The sequence below is a fragment of the Ambystoma mexicanum genome, chromosome 1p, assembly GCF_040938575.1.
Source record: "Ambystoma mexicanum isolate Mex_15411 chromosome 1p, UKY_AmexF1_1, whole genome shotgun sequence".
Classification (NCBI taxonomy): Eukaryota; Metazoa; Chordata; class Amphibia; order Caudata; family Ambystomatidae; genus Ambystoma; species Ambystoma mexicanum.
This window is the reverse complement of record NC_090921.1, coordinates 802,947,321-802,968,097: the sequence shown is the minus strand read 5'-3', so window position 1 is coordinate 802,968,097 and position 20,777 is coordinate 802,947,321. Positions and strand designations below refer to the sequence as shown.

The 20,777-nt window shown below is 44.6% G+C and overlaps 1 long non-coding RNA gene across 3 annotated transcripts in view; it reads left to right on the top strand.

The window, feature by feature from the left end:
- The first annotated feature begins 791 nt into the window (after window positions 1-791).
- The window catches only part of LOC138581077 (uncharacterized), a 62,261-nt gene continuing 42,275 nt past the window's right edge, over window positions 792-20,777 (top strand). For all 3 annotated transcript variants that reach the window (XR_011304423.1, XR_011304422.1, XR_011304421.1), the window contains exons 1-4: window positions 792-890; window positions 1,472-1,572; window positions 1,686-1,766; window positions 1,876-1,974. This is a non-coding gene — a long non-coding RNA (uncharacterized lncRNA). The remainder of the gene's footprint in view (window positions 891-1,471; window positions 1,573-1,685; window positions 1,767-1,875; window positions 1,975-20,777) is intronic.

The window sequence follows — 20,777 nt, the reverse complement described above, 5'->3', positions numbered from 1 at the left end:
GTGTTCAAACATGGCCACGTGAAATGGGATCTAAGGAGCTACACAAATTGCCTGACAAAAAATGTTATATACATCATCTCTTGTCCATGTAACCTGCTATATGTGGATAAAACCACCAGACAAATAAAACAGAGAATATGCAAGCACAGATTGTGCATTCATAACAAAGTGGCAGACAAGCCCCTGGTGGATCATTTTACAAAGAAGGACTGCAAAGATACAGAATTAAAATGGTTTGTGTTACAAACCATAAAACCAAAAAGCAGCAGAGGTGAAATGGCAACGGCACTCCACAAACTAGAACAGCAATGGATTTATTCCCTGGACACTGTGCGGCATGGTTTGAACATTTCCGTTGAATGGAATACTCTAATCAGCAGGTGATCGTTTTCTACTGATGCCTTATCTTATCCACTAATAAGTGGGTTGGGAGTTGCACCCACCTTTCCATATGCTCCTGAGGGCTACACTAATACCCATAGACAGAGACCTTTTGCCTGTCTTTTTCCACCTGGGCGTGTGAGCTGGGAATCTATGACTCCCTCATGTAAACTACATTTGCCATGAGTTCATGTAACACGATTTGTCTCAGTCTCCATCAGCCCAATATTTGTCGAAAAATGCCTCTTGACATTATAGGGGGCTTTACTATAACACGTTTACTATATAATGTGATGTTTATATGCAAGAGCCTCTTTTGTGGTTTTACCTATGTTAGCTTCAACTACTTCACTAAGAGGCAACATGTTTGTCCTCTTTCTATGATTAGCTTTTTCCTGCTACATCAGGTGCGGAAAAGACGAGCGTTCACCTTTCCGCCCTCATTGTTTTTGCAGCAATCAGAGCCGCGGATGCGACATGAGTGAAATCGGATTTCTATTCAACTTAAGGTTAGTTTAACATGCCCGCATGGTTGTTTAATGAGGACTAGTGTCATGCACGCCAGGAGTTGCATTTTCCATGCTCCCTGATCTCGCTACGATGTATGTGTTAACTAATAAGCATTGGCCGCAGCCCTGCCGAATGCTAACACTGGTCTGCTTTTTCATATAGCCCGAACTGTGAAAAGAATGTGCGAATCCAGCGCTGGGGCTATATATATTTATGTGCACATCAAAAGCACCGGCACCAGCCTCTTCACATGCCGGTCTGTTTTTACACAATTTCTTTACTGCGCAAGAATATACGATTTAAGCCTGGGCCAGCAATGATACAGAAATGCACTTTGAATGTGATGATCAGACTCCCGGTTCTGATATACAGGAGGTTAGCCGCCATTTAACATAATGGCCAGTCCACTCTGACATTATATGCTTTGTGGGGCGGTATGTTTAACTGTGCTATAACATGTACCCACTATCAGCAATTAACAGCAATGAGAAGTCTAGACAGATAGGAATTATAGACATAGATTTTACCATGTACCTTTCGTATTAGACATTGGAAACACAAGTCTTCTCTTTTGTTTCAGACACTGCAATATGTATGCAGACAGGATTTGAATATACTTACGAGTTCGTGGGCCACTTCTCAGACTAATAGGATCATCCACAATGTATACACTGATGCCAGGTAAGGTATAGATGAGAATTGCACCCACCCTACCTGCAGTAGCATCTGTCATGCAGATGCCACTTAGATACACTTGGGCACTACCTAATGGGGTACTCTGTGTCTCTTACTAGGAGATTTATCATCAAGACGCTGATTCTCCATTAAAAAAAACCAGGAGCCTTGTTGGTGATTTGTCCATACTTACCTGAAATGTGAGTACAAAAATCTGCTGCTGCTATTTATCTATGCGGTCAGGGTTAAGTTACCTGAATTGGTTCGACGGAGATTTACATATCGGATCTCTGTTCTATTCTTTTCCAGCTCTGTAGGAATGTCTAATTATGATGCATTTCCAGACAGGTATTAGATGGGATTCTTCCAGGTTCTTCCACACTCACCTCCAGCATTTCGGTAGAGTAGGTGAGTAGAAGAGTAACAACGCAAGAAGTTACTTTCCTTACATTTATTGAGTTTAGTAGTTAGTCTTAGATGACATAGACTTACCAAGAGAGTAATTAGCTTATTATTGTTTGATGGATCACGCCTCTCAAACTCATCCTCCTGCGAGGCAACACACAGCTGGGTGTTGTCTTTTGTCCTGATGAAGGTTGGCAGAAATTAAAGGGCAAGAGATTTGATGCTTGTTAATCAGAAGGGGTTGGAGTCTACAGTTGTACTATGTATTTTGATATGGCAATTTTGTGACACCATTTCTTTTGTACATAATATTAGAAAGCCTGTGTGAATTAAAGTGTCTGAGTTTGAATAATGGGATAAAGATTATGAGCCTTTGCTTTAGTTATCAAGTTTTGTGATGTTTTTATATATGATGAATTAAATTCGCTGTGAGTTATAAAAGCAAGAGCACTCAGTCATCTTTTATCTATTGGTCAATTTTTTGCTATATTGATATTTCTCACCTGGGGGACCATAGATTGATATCGGGTACCCTTTATTTTTTTTGAAATTGTTGGCATTTAAACAGGCACAGAGCAGCTGCTTTGTGACACCAATTTGTTTTACTCTCCCAAATATCAGTGCACGGAAGTCTATATATATTATTTTCCTCAACACACTGAATGGAAAGGCAATGTACTCAAAAATTCGCTCAGTCTCAGTGATTATAAAACTGGTGCTTACATGGCCGTTTATTAACTCAAATAGGCATTACAAAATAAAATGCAGTATTACAAAAAAGGTTACATCACGATTGGCATAGCTGTGCACCACTTCATCTCTGCCAAGAACTTCACTGGACAACTTCCCAGACCAGGGATATGTCTACCTTCTCCAGCCCAGCAGAATGTTTGTGTGTGTCTCTCTCCCTGCCATCCTAACCCGGTGCCCCCCGATTTGACAGTACTTTTCCAGAAGGTTCATTTGCTGACTGCACTCAACTAGCATCCAGCCGGAATGCATGCAGAATTCCATAATAAGTAAACACATTCTGTTTCACATGGGAGCTTTCTGCTCCTGTAACTTTACCAGATAGAAAATCAAAACAATCCTTGAACATGGCTTCTTTTTCTAGTGAATGCAGACAGTATTCGGAACTCCCGTTAAAATGAAGCCTTCACTGAGGCTTGGAGAAAATGACCAATGCTGTACCCAGAAACCATTTCAAACAGACTCCATGTTTTAATCACAGATATTAAATGTTTTAAATGCACTACAATTACATTCTCACTTCATAAGGACTGGGAGAAGGAAGATGGAGGAAGGGGAAATGGCCTAATTACCTACCAGTAATCTTCATTATACCTAGCCCATTTTCTTTGTCACAGTCCTATTTATCTCCCACCCTCCCTGGAGTTGAGGAGATGTCAATCATGAATGCAGCTTGCAGACTTCAAAAGATGATCGAGGGGCATGATGGTTTCTTATACCACCCCCCCCCCCTAAGTGTGAGGCAAAGTCTGACCTTGTACGCCTGATTTTTTAAATTTTATTATTAAAATGTTGTTTGGTTAATGGTTCAGAGTGTGAATCTTTTCTGGGATGCCCCTCACATGATGAGGACCGTTACCAGGATGATGGACTAGGAGTAAGTAGTCTGATCAATGCAGCTGGACATACACCATTAACTAAAACCTGACAACCACGTACCACATCGCAACCACAGCATTACCATTCTGGCAGGTATCATTAAAAATGTTCATTTTATCTTTAAATCCTATCATGTTTTTTGGGCAATGTCCCTGACCCAATGCACTTTCAACTGCACCATTTGTTGCTAATTTGACCCACATCCCACAAACATTCCCTAGGGAGAATGGCAAGTGGTCCCACTACAAGTACATTTTCCCCACCCACATAAAGTACCTGAAGAGTTCCCTGCCTTTTGATTAATTAGCCCCCTATCCCCAAAAGGGTCGGTCTAGCTGCACCCCTGAGGGTAAGGTATGCTCTTGTGTTTCATGAGATCGTTGGGGTTTTTCCACAGATACGCTCTTCTCTTGCTTCTTTTGCAAAGGTAATCATGTATCCTGAGGTGTGCCTAAGATTAAAGGACAATACCAAACACGAAATACAGGCCTTAATGGTACTCATGTTACTGACCTCTGAAGAAGAGAAGGCGGAGTCTGGCCTGCTGGGATTTGTAGTTGTACATTTGTAGCCCATGGCCCAAAAAGGGCTGACCAGATACGGTTAGATGTGTGCCCCGTAAGGAAAACCTAGAATTAAAGACAAAGACAAAAGGGTTTGTAAATACAATATTTTATGTGTTTTGCATTGTTGAGGGTATGTGGATTGAGCGATTGATCCCTCCAGCCCACCATGCCAGATGCAGCAAAGAGAGGGGGCAGGCCTGCATGTGCGCCACAGTAGCCGCGGTTGACACCGGCAGCATCCCCATGGAAATGGGGATGCCGCCTGAAGATAAGATGGCACTGTGGGGCGCTGTGGTGACATAGGGGGCCCACCAGGCTACAGAGCCACCCAGAAGAGTAAGAGTGGCGCCAGTTGTGGCTGTGATGCCGGGTGCCCCTCCAGGCCATGGGGGCTGCCAAAAGGCACTGTTTGTGCCATGGGGTGCGGCAATGACCACATGCCACACCCCAGGGCCTGGGGCTGCCATGATGAGAAAACCTTGCCACAGGGTTGAAGCAGTGAGTATGGTTTCCCTGGGGACTGCCCCTGGCCTGGGAAAGGGATGTGCACACCCTTGCCCAGGCCAGAGAGGGAAACAGGGGCTACACATTGTCCTCTGCAGCAGATACATTAGCCCGCTGTACTGTTTCATTTCTTTTATCACGGGCATGCCAAGCTTCATAGTCTATCCAATAAAGGTAATAACCTTCTCTCTCTGCTGTAAACAATCACGTTGTGGAATACCACACTAGCTGGGTCGTGCATGCGCACAAAGCCCTGGATTATGAGATCAAGACATGCACAGTTACATAACTTACCACTTTGTTGATGTCTGTCTCTTGTGATTGGCCAGCCTAGTCAAAGGAGGTGGAAAGGGGAAAGGAAAGTAAACACCACAGTCCTAGCAGGCATTGGTGGGAACACGCCTGTGGGAGGTGTCAGCCATGTTGTCAACATGAGCTCAGCCTACACGTGGTCTCTAGGGACTTATGAATCCCTGGCACCAACATATGAATGCTGCAGCTTGCCCCCTCTCCAGCACAGTCTCGCAAATGTTTTAGATTGTTATGTTTCTATCTGTTTCTTTAATTAGGTTTGTGCCCAGACTTCGGCTTTTGCAAGGTTGTAATCCCTGGATATGCCCATGTCTCAAATATCCACCAGTGTTAAAACCAGCTTCTCACAGTTTTATTTACAGCAGAAATGTTTTTATTTTATTTTTTGTAACCAAGACAAACAAGCTTGGTCTCAGGCAGCCCCTGATTTAGAAATGTTGTTTTCTTGGGTCTCTCCCACACTATGCTATTGTAGCAGGTAAATGCAGCAGAAATAAAGAGGTTATTATTTAGTTAGGAGGCTTTATATAACATGAACACAGACAAGGGGGTGTTAGAGCCCTATACAGAGCAATAGGTGAACTTGTAGAACCTAATACTGTTAATGGAGCATCGCCGAAGAAAGGAACAGTGGCACAATCACGTGTTCTAGGAGGCGTGAAGGAAATGAGGGAATCATTACAGGCCCTTACGATGGGGCATCAGCTTCCGGTGCAACTTCATATACAAATGCAGTTTAAAGAGCATCATAGAACACCGGAAAAGCAGCAAGGTAAAGTTAGTGTTTTTCAGGAGGAATCGGTGGAGGCACAAGAAGGATTTCAACTCGGTAAACCTTGGACTCGAGGCGCAAAAAATGGTACAATAGATGGGGATGAATTGTTTACCAACTGCCACCATCTGCTATTTTATTATCCTGACAACGGATTTGCATCTTGTGCCAGCACAACATGAACCTGGAAGGAGATTCAATTTGTCTCTGGTAGTAACAACTGCTGATGTTCAATCATGGCCTTAGTATCGCTGGAGATAATTTGCGACATGGCAGGGAGGAACTCACGATCATGGTGGGAGTTCGGACTATGGCATTGATCTGTTCTTAAGATTTCTACCCAAACTGGCTCAGCGTCAGCCTGCCCAGGTCCCATACCCATTCAACGCACTGTCCAATTGGCACTCAAAAGAGAGCTTTAGTCAGGCTCTCGCTGCCGATCAAACTTCCTTTACTGCCACACCACCTGTGCGAAATATTTCTGGCCTAGATAGCAACATCCCTGAATCTACCCGAGGAAACCGTTGTGTTTCCAGAATTGGCTCATATTTCTGATCTGATGCAGTATTGTTTCTCTATCTTATATTTAAGAAGATGAGCCCAGAAAATGCTGAGAACAGTCTGGTGGTACGGAAATAGGTCAGTAACCAAGTCAGCGGTAAGGGCTTGAGTAAGAGATGGCAATTATAGCGAGGCAATTGACATATCACAGGGTTTCCACCAGGTGGCACTGTTAGGCAGGTGCAGAATGGAAGAACAGGAAACTGATGTGGAAAAGGATTTCAATGCTGTTGGTGAATTGTTTTCTCATAACTATTTTGAGTTTTAGGAACAACACAGACGTAACAAAGGTATGCTCCAGCTTTAATGTCAGTATCTCTGCCATAATGCCAGTAAGACTGAGATTCTCCTCATCTGAAACTCATCCAGAACAGGACTGCAAGACTTGTCCTTGGCCTAAAGCCCAGGGATCGTATCTCTCCAGGATTGAAATCTCTGCAATGGCTCCCAGTGCCTGCGAAGATTAAGTTCAAAACCCTCTGCATTGTCCACAAGGCCTGCTGGGGCCTGGGGCCTCAATACCGTCAACTCTCTTCCTAAATATCTTCCTTCTCGAGCTCTTCGTTCATCCGTCTCCAACTCCCTCAGGGTCAGCCGTTTCTCCAAGCAATGAGTTGGTGGTAGATCTCTTTCTTCGGCTGGGACAAAGCAGAGGGTTTTGAACTTAATCATCGCAGCCATTGGGAGACAGTGCAGAGATTTCAGTCCTGGAGAGATACGATCCCTGGGCTTGAGGCCAAGGACAAGTCTTGCAGTCCTGTTCTGGATAAATTGCAGAGGGCAGAGAGTACAGGCAGGAAGATTTAGAAAGAGGTTGTTGCAGCAGTTCAGAGAGCTCTGGAGACAGTGAACTTCTGGGGGGAGTAGAGGAAAGGAAGAATACCTCTGAGGAGGTGCAGCTGGTAGTGTGACTTCTTAGAGACATCAGATATGTGAGGAGAGAAGGAGAGAGTGGAGCCAAAGATGACCCAAGGTTTTTAGCCTTACAGGTGCGAGAAGGAAGAGGGCCAAGAGAGGCCGGCCAGAGAGCTGCAGGGAAGGAGGGAGTGGGTGTGCCGATGAGGAGCATCTCAGTCTTACTGGCATTAAGGCAGAGATCTTTGCCAGCACACCACTCCTGGATAGCAGCCAGACAGTCAGAGATGAGAGAGGGAAAAGAGGTGGCGGAAGGGAGCCTGAAAATGAGCCGAGTGTTGTCTGCATAGCACTGAAAGTTGGGGCAGAGAGCGGCAATGCGGTGGACAAGAAGTGCCAGGTACTGGTTGAAAAACCAGAGAGAGAGATTAGACCCCTGGGGAACACCACAGGTAGAGTTAGAGATAGAGGAGAGGAAGGACCCAACTTGGACCTGGGAGGGTTGATCGGAGAGGAATGAGGTCAGCCAAGCCAGGGCCTGATCGGTGATACCCAGGTCATCATGGAGACGGTTGAGCAGGGTGGCATGGTTGACCATGGGCACCATATGTAATTGTATACTAAAATAAAATGTGTCAATTGGGCTAATAAACTGTAGTTAGATTTGGGCATTCACGCAATATGTCCTGAAACAAATGTATCCAGGGGTGACACAGGATAAATAAGGAATGGCTGTATACCCATAGGTTCAAGCTGGTTGTAGGGCTGAAAAGAAATGCACACAAGTTGTTGCCTGTGGGACATTGGGTTTATTTGGCTAGCATGCTGGCTACGGTGATCAAAAGGATGTTCCAAGTGCATTAGTTACCATGATTATGCAGGCAGCTGCATCAAAAGCAGAGTTACCTGCTTGATTGAGATGGGGTAAAGTTAAAAAGATTAAGGTAGATGGAGTGGATAGACACAGGTGCAGGAAACACCACTTATGGGGCCTCATTACGAGTTTGGAGGTAGCCATGCCGTTTTAGCAGCATGGCTACCCCCAAACTTGGGTCCGGGTTCCGAAAAATGGGAATTACCGGGCCATTCCGACCTTTGCGGGTGCCGTAATTCCCATTTGCGGGATCCAGACCCGGTACATCCCCATTCCCATTTGAGCCCCCAGAGGGCTCAATGGGAATGAGGAGGATGCTAACAACTGTCCCGTTAATTATGGGACCGTTGTTAGCATCCTGTTCTGCTAGCGGATGCCACACTGCACGTCTGGTCTGACCAGGCGTACAGGGCGGCCAAGTGAGCAGAACTCGTAATGAGGCGGTGAGGCAACAACGGCGCCGGTAGCACTACTAGCGCCGTTGTTGCCTTACCGCCAGGGTCGTAATGAGGCCCATGGTGTTATTTGAGTGGGGACGTGAATCAATCAGCATAATGGCTTGACGAAAAAAGAAGAATCTTATTATTGAGTGGGCACAAAGCAATCTGATAAATGCTGAGTACTCAAGGGCCTGGAGGGTGTCCGACTCCTGAAGCACAATGCATGGTGGGTGATGTGTGGAAATGAAACGTAGATACTTACCTTACGAATGGGAAATGTCAGCCTTCAAGAGCTGTAGAAGAGGAGACCAACATTCACACTTACTTAAGCCCAGTAGCCCACGTGACGTCAGTTCACGTCACTCATATATCCTGGCACTGCTCACTTTGTGACACTGGTCTAATGGCTCCAACGAGCTGGACAACATAACATGGCAAATGTCTCAATGTGGTGCAAACACGTGTTTAGTACAAATACAATACTAGACAAACCTTTGGGAACCATGCCAGCATATCTAAAAACATTCCAGAATGCCTACTGGCAGAATCAAGTCCTTCGGTATATATTGAATTTATTACTGATGGGGGAAATACGTCAGATTAGGTCAAGGCTACAAAATAAGGATGAGGGGGGATATGTGACATCTGTAAAGTGGAGGGCTTGATTTAAAAGAGAGCATATTTTAATGGACTGTATTTCGTTACAGACTTACAGAATTATTTTGCTGGAAAAATATGTTCATGATTGCCTTTTTTTAACTACTATTGAATTTTATAACAGACTTTCGAGTGGTGAAGAGACAGTTGATGTAGTGAAACTACTCTGTTATGGTGGTTTGGTGAAAATTGAGGACAACTCTTAGTTATGATCACGAGTATCAATTACACATGTTTTAGGTAGATCGACTCTAATTATAATCTTAATGTTTTATTTATTTTCCTTGATTGTTCATTGTTTTGTATATATTTGTTTCATATCTATTTAGACCGTTTAATATTGATGTATTGCGTTTTAACAATTCTGTGGATTTTATATATGTATTTTTGTGGATTCTGTGTAAGATTGTCTGAGTACAACCAGTAACACAATAAAATAAATCAAAAAAGCTGTCACTTCACAGCAGCAACGCAAAAGTAAAAGCAAAAGGAAAAAAAAACAGTATCCCCCGTCCAGTCAGATAAGTAACCATTAAAAATATACATACAAATGGGGCAAATGGAACAAGGGAAATGGAAATTTAAAATAGGTCAGTCGTGCAGAAGCCCCTGTTGCACCTCTCCTAAAAAAGTACTTTAATAATCTCTGCCTGGACTAGCTGGTTTTGGAGTTCCTGGAACTTCACTATTAGACTAGATTTAAGGTTTCTACTCGCTACGCCTTGGCAGACATACCATCAGATGGACGACAAAAAGAATTTTGAATTTGTGGGACTGGAAATGATCTCCTGTGGAGTTTGAGGCAGAGATCGAAAACTTAAATTACGCCTGCTTAAATCCAGGTATATTTGTACATTTTGGACAGTTTTGCACGGTCTGATTACTGAACATGAACATAATGTTTTATTGTGAAATACCTACTATACATAAAACTTGTAGGAACAATTGAATCATTAGTGCTTCCTACTTCTTTACAATATACAGACCACAATCTCTTTTTACATCATCAAATGGGTATCTGTAATAGCGATCAGATCGCTTGAAATTAAATAACATCAAATGTTTTTTTAATTAATTTACACATTACATACAGAATCGGAATTTGGACCTCTCTTTTCAGCGTGTCAACTGATATGTGTGCACAGGAACATTTCAGTCACTGACACAGGTGGCGTTCATCTCCACTATATATAATCATCATTGGTCCACTTTGCCATTATACAAGTGGCAAATGTGAATTCTATTTGTATGACTCATACGAATATGTACCGTAACCTATGGATTTTCTCATCCAATGGCAGAGGTTAATGCCTTCATATCGTGCTATTGACTAATTTTTCTTGTGATTGGTCTTTTCTGACCTAGTGTTTTATTTGCACCACTGAGTGCCATAAGATATCCATATGGATTAATTGATGCATGGACTCCAACGGTTCATTCTATTGGAACGTTCATTTTACATTAGTGAGTGCACTGATGTCACATGTGACCTCACACATGACGTTGATGAGCGTTTACCCATGATGCCAATTATTAGTTACTCATGCTCATTCCTACTTCATTGTCATGCATGATATCCGCCTAAATCAATATACATAAATTTGCATCCTCACCAGCAAATATTAGATTACCTAAGGGCTACTTTAGAGTTATTTCGCAGACCTTACCCTTTAACGTCAAACGTGGTGCATATGACGTTTGAACAGAAATAAAAGTTGATGGCTTCAAATCAGAACTTGATGTTTATAAGTGTAAGATGTAATATGAAATGTATAATGTAATTTGTTGAAATTTAGTTTTAGGCTTTTAAATTAAATGGATTTTAAACATTCAATTTTATACCTATTTTTAACAAAAGTTGTTGCTGTCATTTAAGTAATAGTGTTATATTTTTTTTTTTATTTGTTTGGCTGATTTAGTCAACCTTTCAAATTATTTAATACATAAAAGTAAAAGTAAAAAAACTTACATTCATTTAATTTTTCACATAACTACATTCAATACATATATAGATTTCTTATGACATCATATTTGTCTTTAACAGTTCATAAAATTAAGTTCATCAGATATCACCTAAGGGACTAGTCTATCGCACCATCAAACTAGGTATGGAACATTATATTTCACTCGTGGATATCTTTGCACACCAGTTACTTTCATCAAGAGGTTTAGCCTTCATTTTTGTTCATCTTGTTACAGAATTGGATATTTTGGAATTCCATATAATTTACCTGTGTTCTCGCTTATTGGCAAAAACAGGGGAGTCAAACCATTACACAGGTATTCTGTACACACTCTGACACTAGTAGTACTATAGAATATTGACGTGCAGTGATTCTACTTATGAGCTCCAGTTTCATGATCTTCATGACAGAACTTTAAGACTGATGAATTGTCCTAGTGCATCTTGAGCATGGTCGTTGTAGCTGAAATGTTTTGCCCTCAGCATTACGCTTTCTTCTAATCTATTGAGTTTGGTATAAGACTAACTCTTGATTTAATGCATTCCTTTTATTTGTTTGAACTTGGTTACGCTGCAGAATATTGTTATTTTATAATTCTGTCAACATCTGAAATTTCAAAATTGGAAGTTGCTTTACATAATACTATGATTCAGTTATTAATATGATTTTTAGACTGTGTTAAAAGATACTCTCCCAGGGGCCATCCACCCAAGAACAAGTCAATGGGCTGTGTTCGTGCTGGTAGAGAGTTTCCCAGACCCCCCTCTGTTTTGCATATCAAGTAACTTTGGGTCTCACCCTAAATTACCAGGGGAATCCAGATGTGGACCCCTTGCTCACTGCTCTTAGAGAGGCACAGCTTCACCTCGCTGATGATGCCCAACTAGACTGAAACACGTGTATGGGGTTGCTATGGTACTCTTGTTCAGAGGATAATTGCCTAGTATTTCGGTGCAGGACTCCCCTGGGCAGGACAAAGACTGATATGCAGGGACATTTCTTCTCTGTGAAAAGAACAGTGAGCTAATGGCTTGGTTGAGACTCTCCCAGGGGCCATCCACCCAAGAACAAGTCAATGGGCTGTGTTCGTGCTGGTAGAGGGTTTACCAGACCCCCCCTCTGTTTTAAAAGATACTCAAGCTGTATTTGGATCACTTGCATTATTGACTAAACATTTTTTTCATATATTCTCTTAATGTGTATCTTTTCTCCCTCCCCTTCCTTCTTGGTCTATGGTTTTACTTTCATGTGCATTTGATCTTATATAATGGTGTTAAATTTTATATTACTGGTTTGTCAGCATGCCTCATCCGCAATCTTGACACTGAAAGCCTGCGAGGGAACAAGGGCACGGGCTGTTACGCTCCCGCATTTGGCCCAGGAGAGCCACCATCCCTCACAGTGCTGGAGCACTTGGCCAAAACCCCGCCACCATATCCTGAGCTGCAGTCCCCACCAGGGCCGAAGCCTGCGAGGGAACAAGGGCGCAGGGTGTTCCGCTCCTGCAGGGGTGTTCCACAACAGAATGGGTGTGTGGCAAGGACAGCTTGGTGAGCAGAAAGCTTTGGACTGTACCTGAGGCCCACTAGGAGCAGCGCATGAGGTGAGAGGTGAACAGGATGGGTTGTGGCTTGTAGAGGGTGCCCGCTCACAGCTCTTTTTTCTTTCTGTGAGAACCACATTGAAAATCCACCATGGAAGCATTGGAACACTCTCCCTTCTATGTGCTGTCACACCTCCTGCACCCTCACTGCGCACAGCTGTCCCCTGAGCCAACTATGGATACTCTGGAATCCTGTGTGGAACCCAAACCAAAGTGTAAAATATTAACAGTAAGGCGCAAACAGGGGAAACCAGGGAGACAATTACCCCATAACACTGGAGAGTCTGACATTAACATTACACCATTGCTGACTCTGCAGACAAGGTTAGTGGCCCCAGGCAGCTCACAAGTGAGGCACACTCTGTGATACATTAAATTAAACAGTCTCTTGGCTCTAATCATAACGCTGGGGGGGGGGGCAGTCCAAAACTCAGGAGTCATATAAGGAGGAGAGCTAGGGGAAAGCCTGAAAGACCCAGATCGTGTCTGCACTGAAGTAAATTCTACATTCAATATTCAATCTGACGCTGATCTTAAGGATGGTCCGTTGATATTCCTGGGATCCCCTGCCTGCTTTGTCAGTGATGCGGCCAAAGTTAATGCCAGTGACTGGTCCACAAGTAGGACGGAGCACCGCACAGGACCAGTAGGAGAAAAAGTCAGATTAACATCCAGCCTGTTCCTCCATCTTTTGGCCATATCTATGCTTGGTTTAGCACAGCTAGCCCCTTGGCCCCATTGGCCCCACTGGCCCGAGCAGATGTGGTGCTTGCTGATGCGTCTGAATAAAGTCCTCCCTAACCTCTGCACCGAGCAGTGCCTGGAGGGAGAACATGTGCCCAGGGAACACCTCCTTCCTTCGTTTAAGCCCACTCAGGTTCACTAAGACACCTAGCTAGCCCACTCGACCTAACTCTGATTCAGCAGACAAGGAAGTCTGTTTTGCCCATGCATGCAGCTGTTAACATGTTCTGTCCGAACTACCGGTTATTAAAAACCTGCTATTTGCATTACTGGAGGGATGCAGGAGGGGAGGAGGGGTGCCACAGGGGAGTTCCGTACTGATCCCCCGGATACTAAGGGGTCCCATAACACCCCTCCGGAATGCCTTCAAAAGCTAGCCAGACCTGGTTTATGGACCTTCGAAAAGACGGTTGCTATCCAAAAAGCTAACATGTCCCAGAACCCCACACCAAGCAAGCTATTCAGCTACCTAGCCAACTGAACACACTCAGGGAAGACATTAAGGCTCCTGCTGTTAATTCATCGTACACCGAACGGGAGAACAGGGTTCCAAGCTTGGTGGGATTTCGAGGCTGCCCCAGGATGGATAAAAAAGAACATGTAGTTCCGGACAGAGAGTAAGCATGACCAACCACCCAGCTAAGGGGCGTAGGTTTTCTTCATGGGGTACCCAAATTGTCTCGTAACCAGCAGGAACCAAGAAACGCACTCTCTAATAAATGTCTGCACTGGCTTCGAACTGTAAAGGGATGGGCGTTTGTAACAATGGAAGCCATAGCTAGCTGCCAAAGAGTAACCAATGAGGGGGATACCCTTCGTGCTTCTGTGAAGATAGAATCTTGGGACCAAAGGATGGCCAGGAGCATCTTGCGTAGAGCCACGAATCTCGGTTGGCCTGTCAGCAGCAGGATTACAACCAGACACTATCTCCATCCTGGATCCATTGCCCCATTGGAAACCAATCCATGAGACTCTGTCCTATCGAGGGCGCAAACGTAATACCATTGGGTAAAAGGCCATCTGGCTACTATGGTGGCATCAGAACTAAGGAACCCTGATTTGTGTCTATAACTCAGCCCTATATGATACCGTGGCTAGTGGGTCCTGTGGGCCCCAATCTGGTGTTGTTTCGATTCACTTTTCCTATACATTTTTTTCTTGCTTTCTTCTTTGGTTAACATTTTTTATGCCAAAAATGATAAACTGTTTATTGTGTTAGGATGCACTTTGATGATCTTGTGGCCGAATAAAGTTATTTTGACTGGTATATTGGTAACTTCTGACCTACTTTGCATACATGCAGAATTAATGCTTTTTTTCTTAAAAAGTGAATGTCTATAGTTTAGCTGGGCCAATTTTCAAAATGAAGACATCATGCACCAGTTCACTCTTAGGGTCAGGTGTGTGAGATAAGCCCACAAAATAAAGCAGACCATTTTCAGGTGGTCAATTCGAAAGGGTCTTTTATGAGGTTCCAAGAAAAACCCAGTGCAATAAACACTTTTTTCAACTACACTTTTCTACATGAAAATGTACATAAAAACGACAAGATCTTTAATAGTGAGCCCAAAGGTTACAGAGCAAAACAATTTCTTTAGTCCCCTGACCCGCTCTCCCACAGAGCCTAGCTCGCAATTAACAGTGCTTTAATTAAGCAATGTAACCTGAGGAGGGGGGCATTACCAGTGAGGTAATTCCCCAGGGCAGCAGATAGAAGCATGAGTGAAGCGAGGGCTTTAACTTGAGTCCTGGGGCATTACCTCACTGTAATGCCCCACCTCCAAGAGTTATATTGCTATTAGTACCCTGGCACATTGTACTATTTTGTTTCATTTATTGGACATTTGTATGACGCCTATACAGAAGTGTTTCCAGGTGCCACAAGGCAATAAAAGGGGTTGGGGGGCACACAGGATGATAAATAAAACAACAGTAACGGTCGTACTAGGCCTTGTGACATTCTTACCATGCAAGTACAGAGACAAAGAAGTGCTGTGGGGAGGGGGGGTTAAAGTAGGGGGAAGTGCTGGGATGGAGAGGGGGTTAAGTGCAGGAGTGGGAGGTCAAGGGGCTAATCAAGTGCAGGGGGAGCCACAGAGGGCAAGTGTGGGAGGATAAGTGGGAGAGGGAAAACAAAGTGCATTGGACGTAGACCAGATTTAGGCTGGTCCGGGAAGGGTGCCCGGAGGCCAGTGCTGGTTAGGGATGCGGGGGTAGACTGGTCAAGGAGGGCCTGGCCCCTGAAGAGACATAAGGGACCAGGCAACAGTCTCGACTGCAGAGGGACATTAGCAAGGGAGGGGGAGAGGGAAGGAGGAGGAGAAAAGAGAAGTCTTGAGAAGTTTACGGGAACTTAAGCAGATCCGGTTCAAGTCTGAGGGGGCATGGAGGCCATTCCAGAGTGAGGCTCCTGCCGAGGAGAGGTATCTAGGGAGAGAAAGCTGGATGTAGCATACATGCCAACCCTCTCGATTTAGACTCCCGATTTTTAGGTGAAAAATATTGCTATTTTTCACGGTATCCCGTCTAGAAAAGCCGTAGCCCCAATGCATCCCTATGGGGAAATATGCATCTCCTGATTTTCCTGTGAAAAGCTCCCTCCCAGGTGCTTCTGCATGTTGGCATGTATGATGTAGAGATATCCCAGGCCCCATACAGCCCTCTGGATGATACAAAGGGTCTTGGATTTGATCCTTGCGGTCGCTGGGAGCCTGTGGAGAGATTTTAGGGCTGGAGAGATGTGGTCCCTGGGCTTGAGGCAAAAAACACTAATAGTGTTTTTATCACAAGCTGAGAAATGGCACGTTTGCTGTTTCTCAGGTTACGATAAAACTACAAAAAAATATTGCTGCCATGGTTCAGCGATAAGGGAACTACTCATAGTCCCTTCTCACTTTCCATGGCGGGCATTTAGGAGTCAGAGATGCACCGGGACAAAGCAGCACAAGGTAAGTGGGAAGGGCTTAAACATGTGGAAAAAGGGGATTGGGGGATGAGGGCCCGGGGTGCAGGGAGCGCACTTACCTGATTCCCGGCGAGGCAAGATGGCAGCCTCCGCTCAGAGGAGGCTCAGAGCGGGGTCTTTACCGGTGTGGTAAAGACCCCGTTCTGAGCCTCCTCATTGGCTGGGAGGCTGCCACCCCTTCCCCATCGCTGGGTACTAATTGCTGTTGTTACCAGAAATGCTAGCTGTTGTTCTCCCCTTTTTCACTTGAGCCTCATGAGTCCGCGGCTTCTACTTTTGAACAGAGGTGATGAGCCCTGCCCTTGGCTGCCTGTTATCAAGCCTCGTTCCTGTGCTCTGATGGAGTTACCACTATTAGAATTTCTTAGCTTTGCAATTCTGCCTAGTTGTTCCTGCTTCCGACTATCACTGTGCTGGGGACCAGCCTTGTTGTGCCGGATTTGGATTGTTTGACCGAAGTAAAAAATGATTCGGCCAAACAAACCAAATCTTACCTTACAACAACCGCCCCCCCTTCCCCTACTTACCTGTTTGCTCGCTGCTACTGCTTCTCCTGCACCCCTGCAGCGTAAGATTTGCACCTCTAACGCGGGTCAGAGCTGAGTCCCTTTTTCTTTTTTACATTTTTTTTTGGTTTTGGCAAGGAAGCAGGGGACACCCCTGCAACCCCTTCTCCACATGTTCGGTATTTTTAAAAATCGATCTAATGGTACTGGCCAAAATCGGTCAAATGTTCCATTCATTTTTTTGATCAAATTGGGTAATTCGGTCCTTCCCAGGTGATCGCTGAACAGAACTGCGTGTGTTGTGCTTTGCTGTATGTCAGCCTGCCTTACAACCATCCCCCATGTAGGCGCCCTGTAGTGTGGGCCGTGCCTGTACTTGATAATCTGCCTTGTGTCCTTGAACTGAGCTATCGCCAAAAGTGGACCACCTGGCCATGCAGCGGGAGATGTCAGTATAGCTTAAAGTGCCATGCTGCGTGATGCCTGAAGACTTTGGATGAAGTTGCCGAATCATATTAGTATGTGGTCCAGGCACAGCAGGTCACTGAAAGTGTCAGCTGGTGGAGAAAAGCAAATACCGGGAACTGTTTGCACACTGAAGTCTGTTTTGGGACTGCAGGGTTACGATGAATGGATCTGTGACAAGTCAGTGTGTGGTGACTCACATCTCTCACCTAACGCCTCCCCCCGCTTTCAGTGGTGGGCCCGTAACTTTGTATGGGGGCCCACCCCCATTACCCCTATTGCCCTGGTCCCTGCCACAACCCCTGAATCACGATTTACCAGACGCCTGTCCACAGGCTGCCTTTGCTGGCATGGTGAGCCAGCATACAGTGGCCCAACTGTAGGTCCGACTCAGTACATTTTCACCGTAATATCAAAACTTTTTTGAGGATGGCTCTGCATTGGTCACCTGTTATGAGTTTCATGAAGTTGTGTGGGAGGTCGAGAATGTGCATAACAGCGGATTGCTTTGTTTAGTCCAACGTACTGCTTTCTAACACCTGGCCAGGTACTTATGGGCCACATAGTACAACTCTAATGTTTCAATAACTGCACGCAGCCTGTAATCTCTTCTGTGCAGTGTTAGGGACGCATTTAATTTAAAAGCACCTTGCAAAGTTATTGTAAATAATGTGTTGATTTGGGACAGAATGTTTTTGTACTCATTTGCATGTTTATATTTTTGCTCTCCCAGCACTATTAGTTTTTTTTAGAAATGTCTTTACCTCCAAATGATATTATGTGCACAGTGTTAAGCTTCCTCTTCTGTAAAGAAAATGTTTCAAAGCTTAATTGTTAGGGGTTTACCGAATAGTAGATTTAGTATTTGGCCGAATACCAAATAGTTGGCCAAAGTATTCGGCCGAGCCATATACGGAGCCTAATAGTTCCTTCCCACCTATGGCATGAAGCATAGGCTGTCATTGCTTATGTATTGCTTGAAAGTTGAAACTTATGTAGTGTGTGCAATTACTATCCCTGGGGTGTGGGCCATCACTGTTAAAAGCAACCTTTCTACATGCTGGCCACACTAGTGCCGCTTTCTGACTGCATTTCTTTAAATTATTGTTCTGCTTTGTTTCATGACAGGGGCCTCTTCAGCTCACCTGTCATGAAACCAGTTTCACTTTATTTACAGCAATTTGCTGGTCTAATTACTGTGCGGGTGAATAGCCTGGAGGAATTAAGTTACAAGTCATTGCCCCTGTGGACAGACATTTTACAACATAATAGAAGGGTCTTCAAGAACGCCCCAGTAGTGGGGACCTTGTGTTCTTATTAAATCATAGCTCCTGCCCGCACATCTTTTGGTGTTGTACTGCAACCGCCATGGGGAAGAGGCCATTTAGAAGGCGCCGCACGGAGCCCACCATAGGCTGATGGCTTTCTTTCAGAGTTGAAGGGATTGTCTTTCAGGGAGGGGCAGCCGAGTGGCAGTGGAAGGAGGGAGTTGGCCGCTATGTGCCCTCCAAAGACAAGAACAGGTTAATGAATCTGACCAGAGGTGGGAGGGGGCAGCGGGAGCACCCCCTCCCCAAAGGAAGATAATTATTGACCATCAGTTCCTGAAAATGCAAAACCAACAGTTTGCCATAACTGTTTTCCCTCTCACCCAAAATAAAGGCTGTATTCAATTGTGGGCCCCCATCCACCCAAAGAAAACCCACATTCATTTCTTTCCAGTGCAAAGCTGGCCACGCCATACAAATATTTAGTGTTTTCGTTTTGTGCACTGAAACATAATATGCAGCGTTCAGTGATGGGAAATAAGAGGCAGCACGCATGCTGAGTTTGTGTGTTTTCAGAGGATCATTGTAAAGAAAATGCACCAGAAGAAGAAGTATTTGTGCCTTTCCTAAATGCATGCACCCTGCCTGGATGTAGACAGCGTGCCACACATACACACTTTATGCAAGCAGAGGTCTGGCAGGCACCGTGACACTGCTTCAGACCCAGAGGATCTACAGAGGCGACCTGTGTCTTATTGTGGGCCCCTGACAGGCTATCAGACAGGGTGGCCTACCATATGAGACAAAGACACAATTTGCTTGATGACACACAAACACACACACACACAGACATCAACCCTGCAGCACCCATGACATAACAAACTGCTCCTAGGTGTTGGCTCCTTCACCCCCAGTTAAAAACTCAGCTGCATTTTGTGTACACTGATTCTTGGTTAATCATCATGTGCATTGGTGCTAACTTATGTGCATTCAGGAGTAAAATACGGTAGCCACAATGTGCACTCACTCAACAGAAACTTTGTGAATCGGGCGCAGCCACTTAAAATCAATCACCACTCCTTACTTTCAAAGCAATGCACATTGTCACCTGCCTGGTGTGTCAGAGACCACTTAGCCTGGACAGGGCTGCCTTTGAAGCTTCTTAAAGCACATTGTGCCTACAACATTGGGTAAAAGTACCAGCTGCACAGTGCCGTGGCAGTAGCTTTGCACTCATCAGCAGGCTTTAAAATGCAGCATTTCCCACTCATTTTCCATTAGCACCCGGGTGGGGGGAGCCAGCCAATCAGGTGGCTATGAACGCAAGTATGAACCACCTGTGTAAGCCCACATTCCTAGCTGCCTGACGGCCAGCTCCTCCCCCATCCTATCCCCCTTTTTTATTTTTAATCCCCCCGCACCAACTTACCTTATCGCACCTTCCTCGCTGTGCAGAACTGCCACCATACGGAGCCCCTCTTTGCTTTCCATGGTGGCCATGTTGCTTAAAGGATTTTCATTCGTACAACGCTGCACGCGTCCCTTTGTAGGAAGGAAATTCCTTTTTTTTTCAGGACCCCGGGTTGCCGCTCTGGTTACCCGGGGTGCTAATGGCATTAACATCCGATCTGCCCACCGGATCAGGTGTTAACGCCACAATATATAAACTTCCAAGTATTACGAAAAAGCCTATCATGAAAAGTCACTCATTTGTAATATGGGCCTCTCAAAGATAAAGACAGTGACATGCCTGAATGATTCCAGGCATGCAGTCAAAGAGGAAACTAATCAGGAAACTAATCAGCTTCGAGTGATAATTATGTATTCGGACGAATGATGAATTGCTCCTTTTCAGCCAGAATTCGTCTGAATACTTACCTGAAGCCGAATTTCGGTACACCCCTACTAACTGTATTCCTCTTGCTCACAGCTACATCTTCATCTAACTCTATCTTACATCATCCCTGCACTGCTATTCTGAATATAGATCATGTCTCAATGTTACAGCGCGGGGTATGGTAACTAAGCATCAGTTATGAACCGTTTTCGGCTATAGCAGTGTCTCAGTGTTAGTGAAGTTAAGTTCCTCTCCCTCCAAAAGAGATTCCATCTTATTTTATG